At 40.6% G+C, this 14,397-nt stretch overlaps 1 long non-coding RNA gene across 1 annotated transcript; it reads left to right on the top strand.

Moving 5' to 3' along the window:
- The first annotated feature begins 2,930 nt into the window (after positions 1-2,930).
- Positions 2,931-11,141, top strand: LOC109315563. The gene is made up of 3 exons (XR_002102538.1): positions 2,931-2,941; positions 2,985-2,990; positions 10,877-11,141. It is a non-coding gene; the product is annotated as an uncharacterized LOC109315563 (long non-coding RNA).
- The last annotated feature ends 3,256 nt before the right edge of the window (positions 11,142-14,397 follow it).

Below are 14,397 nucleotides of genomic sequence, written 5' to 3'. Positions count from 1 at the left end.
GGACACTCATCTAGCCATTTTAAACTATGACAAAATTTAAACCAGGAACATTTTTTAGTGACTAAATGCTGAGTACTTGGACAAGTACCCTTAGTCTCTAAGCTGTGACTGCCCAACCTTTTGCCTAGGGACAGGTACACAAGTTCAGTTTCTATTGGCTGAATTGTTGCGCTCCTGGTAGAAATCAAAAGTGTATGAATAGTTAGGCTTTTTGTCCCATTGCAAAAATGGTCACTCTGGGAGAAAAATAACTTGACACGATCAGGACTTAATTGCTTCTGGGAGAATTTTTTTTCCTGGGAGACTGAACATCTATATGCTTGGAACACCTAGGGGACTGGGAAGAATGGAGTTGGGGGTGGGGGGAAAGGCTTCTGTCTTCCTGAAACCAGTCACACCCATCTTGAGATGGCTTAGGGGGCAGCTGCTGTCTTACTCCCCACTACATAGACAAGGTGAGGGGAGTAGCAGCCACAGCTCCCTACCTCTTCTCCAAACTGGGCAGTCCCCAGTTTTGGGGAGAAGCAAGAGGGTTTGCTGGCGTCCATTGGTTTTGCATTGCCACCCACACCAGCCAGCTGAATGGCAGGGTAGTGACTTAAAAAGCTGGTATTTAGGAGCAAGGCTCTAGGAAAGCATCCATAACCTGGCTCTCTCTGGCTTCCCCTTGACACCTTGCTATCTAGCTATGTGGCAGAGTAGTGACTTTAACAGGTGCTTGGTTTTGAGTCACTGTGCTGTCACTTTGCTGGGCAGCAAGGGGGAGCAGGGACCTGGGAACTAGGAACCAGGCTGGGGAAAGCCTCCATATACCTGGCTCCCAGTCCCTCTGGCACTTAAATTGCTGCCCTTGCTGTTCAGCTGAGTGGTGAGGGGAGCAAAAGGAAGCCAGAGGAGCTTGGAGCCAGGTGTGTGTAGGCTTTACTTAACCACATTGATCAGGGTCAGCACTTTTACCACCCTTAAGTTATTTAATTTCAGAAACCTTGCTTGGCTCCATAAATCTAGGGATTTGTCCACACTAAAGAAACTTGTTGATTGCTGTAATTAGCATTTGTAAAAAGTTAGGTACAGCCTTGTGGGGCCATCAAATAATCAACCTTTTCTTTTCACTGTTCCTCTTTCCTTACTAATACTCCTGCCAGCACCATTCTTCTATCTTTCCCTGTGCTTCCACAACACAAACAGCAGATGTCAAGGTCATCCTCAGTGTTCCTCTTCACACTTTTTTTTTAACAGAGTTCCCAAGTCTCTACACTTCAGTTTCTTCTCTGTTCTCCATCTTTTTTGCAACAGAGGCATCATAGATGCAAGGAAGGGCCAGGCTTCAAAATTCCAAAGTTAGGTAGTCTTTGCTGTTCACGAGCCAGTTGATACCATTTTATTTGGATACAAAAGAATAACCCTTGTAAAATACCATCCAGTATTTCAAATCAGAATAGTGTACGCTGTAGGATCCCAGAGCATTTTATGAGCAATATATCCACCTTCAATTTTCTGTAGGCTGTCTAATTTTGGTCACCAACTTTAAGCTGTTTATGGCTAAATGAAAATTAATTGCTTGGACAATGCATTTGCTCAAAAACATGCTGGTGGGTGAGCAAAACTATTTTGCATATTCAGGTCAAATTGTGCAAACAGCCTGCACTAAAAAAAAGTGGGGGTGGGGGAGGAAGAGACACCTCAAATATCACAATATATTGCTTTGAAATGTTTGATTTAAAAGTGATCCTTTTTTTTTTTTTTAACTGACCCATTTAAAAAAAAAAAAATTAAATGACTCAAATACAACTTTATTTATTTTACTTATTTTATTTATGTGAGTTATATCCCACCCAATCCAAAAGGATTTGGTTTTTAAGGTTTAATTTGGGGTCAAATGAAATGTGTACATTTTAACTTTTTTTCTTCAAGAAGGGGAGAGAATATTTTTGGACAGCCCAAACAGAAGTTGGCCATAAAATGGAAAATCACATTATTTTTCCAGCTTTGGCCTAGTCTACCAAATACTGGTGTACCATCATCACTAAGCTACTTTATCACTATTGCTAGGTTATCCTCAATCAGATGGTGACCTGAACTGTCTACCATTTATACCAGACTTTGTAGCCCACACTAAAACCATGCATATTGTGCTTATTTCTCATGTGCAACACTCGGATGTTGCAGGATAACTTGGCATATATATGAGGTAGAATCCATCTAGGAACCAGTGTGCAGACTACTACTTTCTCCTTATGGGCAGCAGAAAGAAAAGGGGTGCTGAAGAGTAAGAGCAGGAACAAGTAATTGCTTTGCTTGAGGCTTGGACATGGGTATTTTCCAAATAGGTCAGTAGATGAGTGGTGGTGAGGTTGGCCTCTTACTTGGAAGTTCAGTAGCACTTCTAAACTCCAAGTGAACTGTTAAAGCAGTTGAGTGGACTTTACTGAATGGTTAATCTGTGCATTAACATATATATAGTTGGTGCATGTGTCCCAAAGGACATGCTTAAGGTCAATCCTGTCAGTGTAGATGCAACTATAGCTTCTACAAGGAGTGTTACTCAAAGGACACGTTTACATGAGCTGCTTACTGCAGAGTAGATTAATTAGTTTCACAGTAAACATCTCACATACTCCCTATTAGGCTGCAGGAAACTAATTTAATTCCTCACTAGAAAAGTACTTGTAAATACAAGTACTATCCTGCTTCAGAGTTTGTTTTTTGTTTTTTTACCATGCAGCAGCATACATGTATATGCTGCCCCAGCTGGCTGGGGCATAGGGGTGCTTAAGTGTGAGGGCTGCCTTCTGGGTAACCCCACACTGGAGCATCTTCATGCCCCAGATTAACTCCTCTGCAGCACGTTGAGCTGGGTTGGAGCAGCTCCAGGCTGGCAGGCTGACCCCCAGAACTCCATGTCAGCTAGGGCTGCTCTGACCCAGCTCAATGTGCTGCGGTTCCTGGCACACATTCAAACACTGGACATTCAAGCTCCAGAGCTTATTGTCTTGTATTAATTGCATGTGTAGATACTTGAGCATGTATAAAGGAAGGCTCCTATTCCAAAGAACTTACCTGCCAAACAACGTAAGATTGCTACTATGTGCCTGTAAAGACATTTCCTGTCTTTCTTTGAAAGTTTTGATAGTTTGCTTTCTAGATAACAAATACTACCATTATACATCTGAATTCTTAGCTTCTGAAATGAACAAACTTGTCTGTATACACTGTATAATTTGCTGTATCGTGCCATGTTGGAAATTCCGTGCTTTTTATATGTATCTTTTGATATCCATTTTGAAACGGTTGAAGTGGTTGATTTTTATAGCTGTGAACTTTTACTTTGAGCCTGAACTCTGAAGCAGTATTTAAAGGGCAGACATGACAGTACTCATCAGTCAGATCAAATAGCCGAACAAATGGAAATGACCAGTAGCACTCGCTGAATATGTGATTGCAGATCAGTCCTGCAGGCTAGAATGATGCATAGCTTTCTCCGAGTCAGTTTGATTCCCTTACGCACATTTAGGGGTACTTTCTTCTCGGGAACAGTTGCTGAAATAACTAGGACACCTTTAGGAGGATAGTCCTATTAAACCTGTAGGGGATCAGCCTCTAAATCCTAAAATAGGAAAGGGATATGTCAATGGAGAAAAGAGAATTATTCAGTTTAAATCTGTGCTTATGATTATTAGGCTAGCAGTGAGCTTCTCTGAGTTGAGTGTAGGTTGCGGGTAGCTCTGGAGGGAAGGGACATTGAAAAAGGTGTTTCTCCTTCCCTTTCTTTAGTAAGATGTTATACACTGAGAATTAGATACGTTTAGTTCCAAAATGAAAAGATTGGGGTGTTTTTTTGTTTTTTCCCCCCTAACTTTTTTTTTTTTTTTTAACTTTATTACATTATTTACAACCCCTCTCCCCTTTAAAAGTAATTATCTTCTTCTTTGGACTCAGCTATTTGCTAGTAACATTTATCACTAAAGTAGATGAAATTACTGGAAAATTAAAGTATTTGCAAGAGATCTATGACTTGCAAGGGCTGGGAAGTGACAATTGAACTGCACTTTTTTGCTCAGATGCCTGGTTGTGGAAGGGTTAGGAACATTAATAACTCCCCTCCCAGCCAAACGTGCAATGACTTGAGTGGTTATTGCAACGTTCCTCACACTTGAGTTTATTTGGTTAGGTTTAGATGCACAGAAATGTAGTCAGCAAAAGAGGATTCAAAGAGAACAATGACTCCAGAGAAGGCAAACTGCTTAAATATCAAGCTGTCATATCACCCATAGTTTTTATAACTGGATAATAAAAATGGTTTAGTGCTGTTTTTAAGTGGAATTTGTGTATCCTGAGGGTCCAAGCCATGGAAGTTAATGGCACCATGATTCTCGGACTCCCAAAGTAGACAGAATGGAAGACTGCTCCCAGGCGTCTAACTCTGTTTTGGAGGAAGGCATGTACAAGGACATGGAGAGACCACTGAACAATTTGTAGCTGTTGCAGTTAACATATCTTGTCATAATACTGTGTAGCTATACACCTTTGCAATTTCATGTACCTCCTTTCTTTTACCTCCACAGAAATCCCATGGAAGACTTTCTGCATTTGCATTTTTCTGTGCTGCTTAACTCTTTCTACAGGGTCATCAGCAGACCTTTTCTTTGTGATTTGCATATCACCTTGTGCCTTCTATTGACCTCAGTCTTGACAGTACTGCCAGCCTCTGAATTGCCCCTAGATGGGCTCCTACTTTTTTTTGCCACAACAGCTTTTCAGCTTCTTGCTCTTAACATTAACATGCTTTATCTTCTCTCATTTTGCCACAAGCTATCTAATTCAGCATTTCCCAACTGGTGTGGCACTTTTGGCTGGAGTTGCGCCACCTCCTCATCTGTGGCATTCAGCTGCTCGCTACCGTCCCTCTCCCCACCCCGGGTTAGTTGGTGTGCTGTGGGGTGGGGGGTGGGGGTCATGTAAGTGTGCTGCGGGCTGAAAAAGTTTGGGAAACACTGATCTAATTCATGCCCTACCAGCACTGCAGTCCTGTAGTACCCTGTTCACTTGAACCCTATTCCATCTTGCCTGAATGAAAACCTTCTTTGCACCTGTTTTTTCTGCATAGTTTTGGTTTCCATTTCTGTTCACCTTCAGTTTAGTTATAAGCTTCCCTGATAAAATGATCACTGCCTTTTTCTAAAACAAGCTGCATATCCTTTGCAGGCTGGAGATTTTCTCAGCTTTACTCATCTATGTATAGATATCTTAACATCCACTGTCAATTGTCTTCCAATTGTTATAATCTGTAGCAGTAGTATTAATATGGGCCTCATTTTTCTGTACACTAGAAAATATTTAGTCTGCTCACATGCCACAGAGGAAGACTGTCCTCTAGTGAGCAAGCTTTCAGTTGTTGGTTTTTGTTCACAAGACCCAAAGCAACTGCTTTGGAATTGTGAATCCTGTTTTTTATTTTTCACTTGTGTGCTCCTTATGCATTACATGGGTAAGTCAGGGCTGCAGTTTAAAAATAAACTCTTTTTAAGAAACTTCTTATGACTTACTGAATCATTATACATTTCATCCAATGCCATTTTAAGCTTTTTAATTTAATTTAATACCTTGACTTGTTCTGCTGAACAATCCATTGAACCTGTTAGCCAATGATATTGCAGGCCCCTACAATACTCGGTTGAAGCTCTATATTCTAACTATATTTTAATAACTTTTTAACTCTAATGGGCTATTGAAGATGCTTGTACCAACCATTACAGCCATGTTGAAATTAGAAGTGCCATCTAGCTCAGCACAGTGTGTTTCCAAGTCCATTCAAGGGGTTTGCAGTCACAGCTACTGTTTAGTCCCACGGCAGATGCAGGCTTTTATCTAGTCATCTTAAAAACAGGATGTGCATTGCTCTAACTACTATTTTTTTTTTTCTTTTATAAAAGTTGTAGAATCTTTATTTTAAATATAAGGGTTTTAGTTCCATCTGCTGATTCTTGGATAAACAATATTCACTTTTTGCTCGTTATTATACTTATTTTTGAAGTGACAATAACAGGTTTCCTATAAACTCATCACTTAAACAAAATATTCTTACAGAGTATCAGAGAGAGTTCCTCAAAAATATCCATTTCTGTTAAGGTCCTGGTAGGAGTAATAAAGTAAAATGAGTTCACTTGAAATTGCCACTTCATTTTATTGCTATCATTTTTTTATTATATTAAAAGGGAAGATCTGAGAAGATGTGAGGTGAATGTATAAAACAAGACCTGAGAACATGCAGGATTTCAGAAGAGATGAAAGAAGACTGTGGATAACAAAGACTGAAAAGGCAGATGCGACCTCTTGGGAAAATGCTTGGAAGAAAATGATTTGTCATATATCTGTTCTCTTGCCATGTTCAAACTTCAGCTTAGATTTCTTACAAGTAGTCCTTTTCTGAAGCAGGTTTTTGTAACTTCTAGTACAGGGCATGGGGTCACTATAAACCACACAGTACTTCATCTTGGCTGAGTACAGACAGTCAAAAAGCTTGAGGCTGCATTGATTCAATATTCACAGATTAGTTGCAGCTGTGTGGATTGAACTGATAAGCAAGTGAACTTGCATTCACTTTTGATTCTGGAAATGCAGTCATATGACTGCAGTGGCCCAGGCCAGAAGCTGGGGCGGGGGTGTGTATGCTAGAACATAGCTTCCTGCTTGGCTGGAGCAGACAGCTTGGGCCAAGGCTAGCCTGCCCACTCTGGGAGGGGTGGGAGAGGTGCAAAGCATTATAGGATGCTGGGGGACTGTGAGTTAACTAGAATCTGGAGTGGATCTGGGTCAGAATTTCAATAAACTGATTTAACCTAGTCAGTTAAGTCTGATACTACATCTATCCAGGTCTATCTTTAAATGGTTTCAGTCATTTTGAAAGCAGTTTACAGTATATGCACTGAACTTCTGTGTTATGGATTTGAACCAGTTTTTGATTACTTATACTGGTTTATATGTAATTTCTGTCCCTAGCCCTCCTGGTATACTTAGCAAAGCCAACTACTTCTAGTGGTAGGCAGGAGCCACCAGTGTCAAGCTGCCAAAGTGTGCATAGTTTCTGGCAGTTCAGTGATGGCTATCCTGCCTGAGTGCATGCTGGGAAGGTACTGGGTGCTGAATGTACCACAGCAGCCCGTGGAGTGTCTCCATGAATGTTGTGCTGGGTGGAGACGAAGCCTTATTCCACTTGGCAAAGTAAAGGGTTCTGCTGCCCCAGGGGGCTGTCTGAGCAAAACATTTAAAAAGCTAAAACACAGAAGCACCATCAGGATATTAGCAGAATGTATTAAAGTAATTTCCCCTGGAACTGTATCCTAACAATACGGCTAAAGATAGGGAGCTGAGAGAGTGTGTTTGTACATGCAAATTTTGATAATAAGTTAGATGAACACTTGTCCACAATGGTTTAGATAAGGATGACCTGCCTTGAGTAAGGAGGGGTTGGACTTCCTGACCTCCTGAGGCCCCTTCTAGCCCTACTTGTCTATGATTACAGACTTCTTTTTATATAGTCATAGCTTCCTCACTGGAGTTAACAAATAATTTGAAGAAATGGGGAGGAAAAGCCTGTGGTTATCCTGTTCAAGGCTGGCTGGCTCTTTTGAGAGGACTACAAGATAATAGAATGTCATTGGTGATTTAATAGGCAAATATCTAGATAGGTGCCACATCCATAATATGATTGATCTTTGATCTTTGAAATGTGGGAGTAGAATAGGTAGAAAGAAACTGCCACCTTTTGAAGTTTCTGAATTTCTGGCATCTGCGTGGTTACAAAATTTGTTATTGTCAGACTGATAGCAATGTGACTAGGCTATTCCTGGGAATGTTTTGTCTGCACAGCTAATGTGTTTGTAGTTTTAGAGTACCAAGGGAAGAGGAGAAGTAGAAAAAGGATATGAATACTTTGGAATAAATTTAAAAGTTTCTTGCGGGAATTAATATTTTATTTTTATTTTTTACTAACCATGTTCAGAAGATACAGTGTTACAAAATAGACAGGGGCATATTCCAGTCCGAGAGGAAAACTTGATTAGAAAAGGCATAAGGAAACAAATGATAAGGAGAAAGTTGCGTGGGAATTTATTAATGAGAAAAACAAAGTAAGCAACATTTTGAAGCCAAAGTAAGCAACAATTTTAAGGGGATCTTTTAAGAGAGATCAATTAAGTCCACTGAAGCTGGCGAGAGCTCCAGGGGTTCAAAACTCATGAAAACCAGGCTTTTAACAATCTGGAGACACAGCTGAGGACTGGGGTCAGGTATGTAAGGAAAGATAAAAAGCACAGTCCAAAGTATGGATTTGGATGAAAGGACGAGGAAATCATCAAATGGATAAAGGTAGAAGCTTTAAGTAGCCTGAGGAAGAGATATGTAAGAATAGCGGCAGAACCTACAGTAAATAAGCAAGTGTTTTAAAAAAAAAAGTATGAGAGAGGGAGTCAGTTTTAATCCTGTTTGCAGGCCATAATTACAAGACTTGGCATAAGCTTCGATAGAGGAGGGAGTGAGGAAATGAAGATTATGTAGAGATTGCTATCCTTAGGAAATGAAGAAATAATTACATTGTCAATTGGAGAATGAAAAGAAGAGAACTATCATTCCTGTTTCTTCTATAGTCATACGATAAAAGATCATTTACCTCAGCTGTGAAAATACAGCACTGAAAGACTTGCTGCAAATCAGTTTTTGCCCAAAATTTGGTTTGCCTTGCAAACCACATCTGCATAAGAAATTACTGGGTGCATCTACATAAGATGCATAAGGGAGCATCTACATAAGACATCTACTGAGCAGTAGACAAATTAGCTACGTAGTAAATATTGTGCATCTACAATTGCACCCCTATTAGGCTGGAGTAAATTAATTAATTCCACAGCAGGTTAGTACTTGTAAATGCTTTCCTGGTGCAGAGTTTTGTACTCTGTGTATGTGTAGCTGGTAACTGGGGCTGGCTGCAGCATAAGGATGCTTGAGTGCAGGGGTATGCTGCTGACTAGGCCTGCTCTGAAATACCCTCGTGGTCCAGCCAGCCCCTCCACAGCCCTAGGCTGGCAGCTCAACGTGGTGTGGTTTCAGGCATACATGAAGACGCAGTGCCTGGGAGCAATAAACTCCAGAGCAATAAACTTTGGAGTTTACTCATACACATTAATTGTACAGGTAGACATGCCCACAATATAGTGACAATGATCCTGCCCGTTCTCAGTTGTAGGTTTTTTTGTTTTTTGTTTTTTTTTTTTGTTTGTTTGTTTTTTAATGCATCGCTCAAGTGGCCAGCTGTTTGGTTTCCAGCCTGAAACCTATTGTTTTTACAAAGGTGATGGCTAGAGAGAGCTGGCTGGAGCACTTGCTTTCTCTTTTGTTGTTATTTAGTTAGTATTTGTACCTTGGTAGCATTTGTTAGCCTTCCTTCCATGAGGTAGTATGGTAAACATTTTTAATAGGAATCTGAGTTCTCTGTTACACATTTACAATCTGTGCATTACCCTGTCTCCTTGGAATGTTTTTCCAGTGCATCTGTCCAATATACTCATTTGACCACATATTTATTAAATACACTAAAGCTTGCTTACTTCTACCCCCTTAATAGAGCATTTGACTGCCTTGAAGGTGTCAAAAAGGAGAAAAATTAGCAATATCCCTTCTTAAAATGGCCTTGGTTAGAAAGAGAACTTTCCCTGTAAGCAGCAGTTATACTCTGGACTTCATCACGTATTCTTTTGTTTAAGTGATATTCTTTGTTTAATTAAAATGATTAAAGGCATTGGTCTCTGCAAGCCATATCATCCATGAAGAGCAAGAATAATCATGTTAAAAATGAATATTTTGTCTAGATTTCTTTCTCTGTTTTCAGTTATTTCAGATTCTTTTTTAATCTTATTAAGCACTTAATTAAATTTACAGTGGCCCCCAAATCAGTAAAGACTCCTTCTGGTAAATAAAAGAAAAGGAAGATTAGCCGTGCCTTTTATTATTATTCTGGTTTCCTCATTTCATAAGCCAAATTATTTTTGATTTCTCTTATTTTAATTCTGAGTGTGGATTTAGAGAGGCACACATTGCCCCTAATTTTACTTTAAAATATGTCCCTTTTTCCCCCAAGGAAAGTGTTTCCATGATCTCAATTTCAAAACCCACTCACTTGTTGCTCCCTTACAAAATGGAAACTTGTTATAGATAAATGTTTTTATTCTCTTCTGTTTTAATTTATTATCTTAATAAATATTTTCTGTTTTATTACTAAGTCTGCATTTGAGGATGATTGTAATCATTATAGCATAAAGTGTTGTATCTGATCTCTGGCCTTGCCATAGTAGGAACTGTAGGTCTAATGCTATTTTCATCAATGATACCTAATAAAATCACAGCTGAGAGAATTTACAGGTGGCACAGAGACCGATGGAGGAGTAAATAATTACAAGGTCATGACTGTTATACAGAGTGATTTAGATTGAATTGCCTGAGATTACGAAGCAAATAAAATGTATTTTTATAAAGTCAAAGTCCAAGTCAAAGGAACAGAGGTTATTTATATCGAATGGGGGCTTTTAGTCTGTGAGGCAAGGGGGTTTTGTGATATCTTCTACTGGATAAACTGTACAGTTGGGAGAGATGTTGAATAAGTTTTTGCTCTTCATATCCAGGAGAGAAGCAGGCACAGGCTAAGCTAAACAACAACAAAAACAACAAAAGATTTGTGTTGTTTTTATGAACATAGAGTTCAGTCACTTAAAGGGTGAAGGTATGTGGTACAATTAGACCATACTAAAGCTGCAGAATGCTAAGCAGCATTAAAGTGAGAACATTCTGGGCACATCTACATGTGCATTAATGTGTCATAATTAAGGCACATTAAGGTTAGAACCTGTAAAAACAGGTACTAACTCAGTGCATGTTAATCAATGCTACTTCACAGTAGCGCCAGTGCGTGGGTTTTAAATACCACTAATGCTCAATAGAATTAGTCTACTGCACTTTTAGCATTTCACATGGATGCATCCTCTGTGAACAGTTGCAAGTTAAGGGTTAGTACTGTTCCTTACTTCCAGAACTCTGACTTGACAGTAGGGGGCTGGTGAGCAGAGACATGGCTAGGAGCCAGGACACCTGAGCTCTATTTCTGCTCTGTTCGGATTTTTCCATCCATTGGAAAGTCATAAATCCTATTTGTTTCAGATTGAGATTAAATCATTTTCTAAATGTTGACATTCCTCTGTAATAGAAATTCTGAATTTTGACTCTCTTGTACAAATATTTTCACAGAGCAGTGTCTCATAAAAAACAGTGTCTGAAAGCTGAAGCCAGACAAATTCCTATTAGAAACTGGTCACAGATTTGTTGATGGGTATAGTAACTAGCCATTGGAACAAACTACAAAGGAGAGAGAGATTCCAAGATGGTAAAGGAAATTTTTCATTAACTGAAAATTTAGTTTTTTGATAGTTTGGTTTTTTTTGCTCTGCTCATGCTTCCTGTGATTTTTTTTTTTTAAATTTGGTAAGCTTTGAATGCAGCTTTTTCATTGGAGAAAACATCCCATACCATTCATATACCAGTGCCTGGGGGCATAGGGATAGGTTTGTGGGGGGCTGTTAGTGTGTGGGTATATGGGGTGTGTGGGGGGGGAGTGCCTGAGGTGTGTGTGTGTGGGGGGGAGGGGTGTGGGCATCTGTGTGTATGGCAATGTAAGGTGGGGCGTGGGTACATGTGCATGGTGGGGTGTGCATGTGGGACTCACCCTGTGAACTCGCTCGCTCGCTCGCTCGTGCTCTCGCTCTTGCACTCGCACACAGAGTCTCTCTCTTTCTCAAACACAAACAGTCTCTCCCTCCCTTAGTGCTCTCTGCCTCGTAGTTTCGTAGTTGGTAGGGTCGGAAGGGACCTGAGCGGATCATCAAGTCTGACCCCCTGCCATGGCAGGAAAGAGTACTGGGGTCAAACGACCCTGGTCAATATCTAGCCTCCTTCTGAAGACCCCTAGGGTAGGAGCGAGCACCACTTCCCTTGGAAGTTGGTTCCGGATCCTAGCCACCCTGACTGTGAGATAGTGCCTCCTGATATCTAGCCTGAATCTACTTTCACTCAACTTATGGCTGTTATTCCTTGTTACTCCCAGTAGTGCTTGGGGGAACAGGGACTCTCCCATTGCCTGCTGGTCCCCCTCGGCCAGTTTGTAGATGGCCATCAGATCCCCTCTCAGCCTTCTCTTGTGGAGGCTGGACAGGTTCAGGTCCTGTAGCCTCCCCTTGTAGGGCCTGCCTTGCCCAGAACTGAGGTAAGACTAATGGGCCTGTAGTTTCCTAGGTCCTCCTTCCTCCTTTTTTAAAAAATGGGAACCACATTGGTCCTTTCCCCATCCTCCAGCACCTCACCAAAGCACCATGAGTGCTTGTGAAACTGAGCCAGGGGTCCCTCAATGCCCTCTGCTAATTCCCTCAGCACTCTGGGGTGGAGACTGTCAGGACCTGCTGGTCTCTCCCTCATTAGATGGACACCCACCCACCTGCTCCTGGCTCCACATCCCTAAATTTTTTAGGGGCCCCACAGGCTGGATAGAGTGGCCTGGTGGGCTGGATCCAGCCTGCGGGCCATATTTTGCCCATCCCTGGTGTAAGGCATGATAATAGAGTGAGCAAGCCACACCTGGCAAAATGTGGACAGAACTGGGACACACATTGGTGACTCTTAGCCATGATAGTAAGTTGTGCTGGTTCCAAACAGGAAGTTGATTTTTATGAACATATTTTAGTTATATTTTTCAGCTTTCAAAATGGGATCCATTTTCCATTTTGTGCAATTTTTCCCTGCTTCTCACTGAAAAAAATTATCATGATTCTGATAGTTTTCAGTAAATTAAATTTGTGTTCCTGCTTGAAAAACTAAACTTATTCTTTTACCATCTTGAGAAAAATTCAAGAGAAGTGAAAAATGTCTTTCACTTAAATTTTCAGTAAAAGGTTTTGATGCTAAATGGAAAATTCTGCTTCTTTTCTGAGCTGACTTTGTTTGAAAATATTTTTTTGCCGAGAAAAGGTTTTGATATTTGACCAGTCCTACTGAAAACCTGATTTTTATTTATTAACCAGCAGTGTAGAAAACTATTTTAGTTTTCCCAGGATGCAGTTTTAAAACCGTGTGTGTCAATTTTAGAGGATTTTTTTTCATGTGAAAAACGTTGAAAATGGCTGTCAGTAATATAGGTAGAATGAATAGCAGAGTTGTGCCCTGAGTCCTTGGTTGCAGCAGCAGTTCCTTGATATGAGGATGACAGTCTTCCTGTAAATAGGGAAGTCATTGGTAAGGCCATAGATGACTAAGGAGGCCAATCTGAGATCCACATATTCAATTCCAGATGCAGCAAATAGTTATGGGAGGAAGGACTAGTTCCTGGTAACACTGGATCTCAGCTCTTTTTCCCTTTTGTCTTTCTCTCTCCACAGTTAAGTGAGGTTTGCTTGAAATGATGGAGGCCTTATAATACAATGTGATGCTATTGGGGATGATTCAGGGTCTCCCTGGTATTGATGTTAACATTGCATTTCTTCAGACTGACCTTCAAGGTGTCTTTGAATCTCTTCTTTTGCCCATCTCTAGAATGGTGACCTTTGGTGAGTAGGTAGTACAGAGCCTGATTTGGGAGCTGGTTACCAGGTATCCTTACGACATGTCCTGTTGAGGGGAGTGAATGCCATATAAACACAGCTTCAATGCTGGTGGTAATTTATTGAGTCTGAATACTGGCATGTGTTCTTATGTCCTTCTAGTTGATATGGAAGATTTTCTGAAGAGGTGGTAATGTTCTAAAGCTTTTAGGTATTTCTGATATGTCATCCAAGTTTCACACTCGCACAACAGCATAGGGATGACAACAGCCTAGTAGACAAGAAATTTCGTTTGGGTTCTCGTGTAATTCATGATCATTGAAGACATGATTTTGCAAACATCCAAAGGCAGAACTGGAAGGTTTTATCCAGTGTTGAATAATGTTACCTGTTTACTTTTCAGGAAATGTGGCTACCCAGGTAGGGGAAATGTCCAACATTGGCTAAGGATTGCCTTCTAACTGTAGTATGTGTAAGTGTAGCTAGTTGGCTTGTGGTGGATTGAAGTATCATGGTTTTCATTGATTTCTCAGTTCCAAGTACAAAACAGCCATTGCACAATCATCACCTCTATGTACGACTGTGACTAGGGGCTTCTGGTCATCATGAGCACCTGCCTCCATCTCCACTTACTCATTGCCGTAGGACTTGCTACTGAAGGAAGATGCCTGTGTGTGACTTCTTTTAATATGGGGATGCCACTGCACATCAGCAACCATGTAATACTTTGTAGAAAGGAAACCTTACTCTCTAGGAAAGAAAAACC

Source organism: Crocodylus porosus, unplaced genomic scaffold, assembly GCF_001723895.1.
Source record: "Crocodylus porosus isolate Cpor-Errol unplaced genomic scaffold, CroPor_comp1, whole genome shotgun sequence".
In the NCBI taxonomy this organism is placed as follows: domain Eukaryota; kingdom Metazoa; phylum Chordata; order Crocodylia; family Crocodylidae; genus Crocodylus; species Crocodylus porosus.
The sequence above is the reverse complement of the archived record's forward strand: the minus strand, read 5'-3'. Positions and strand labels throughout refer to the sequence as shown.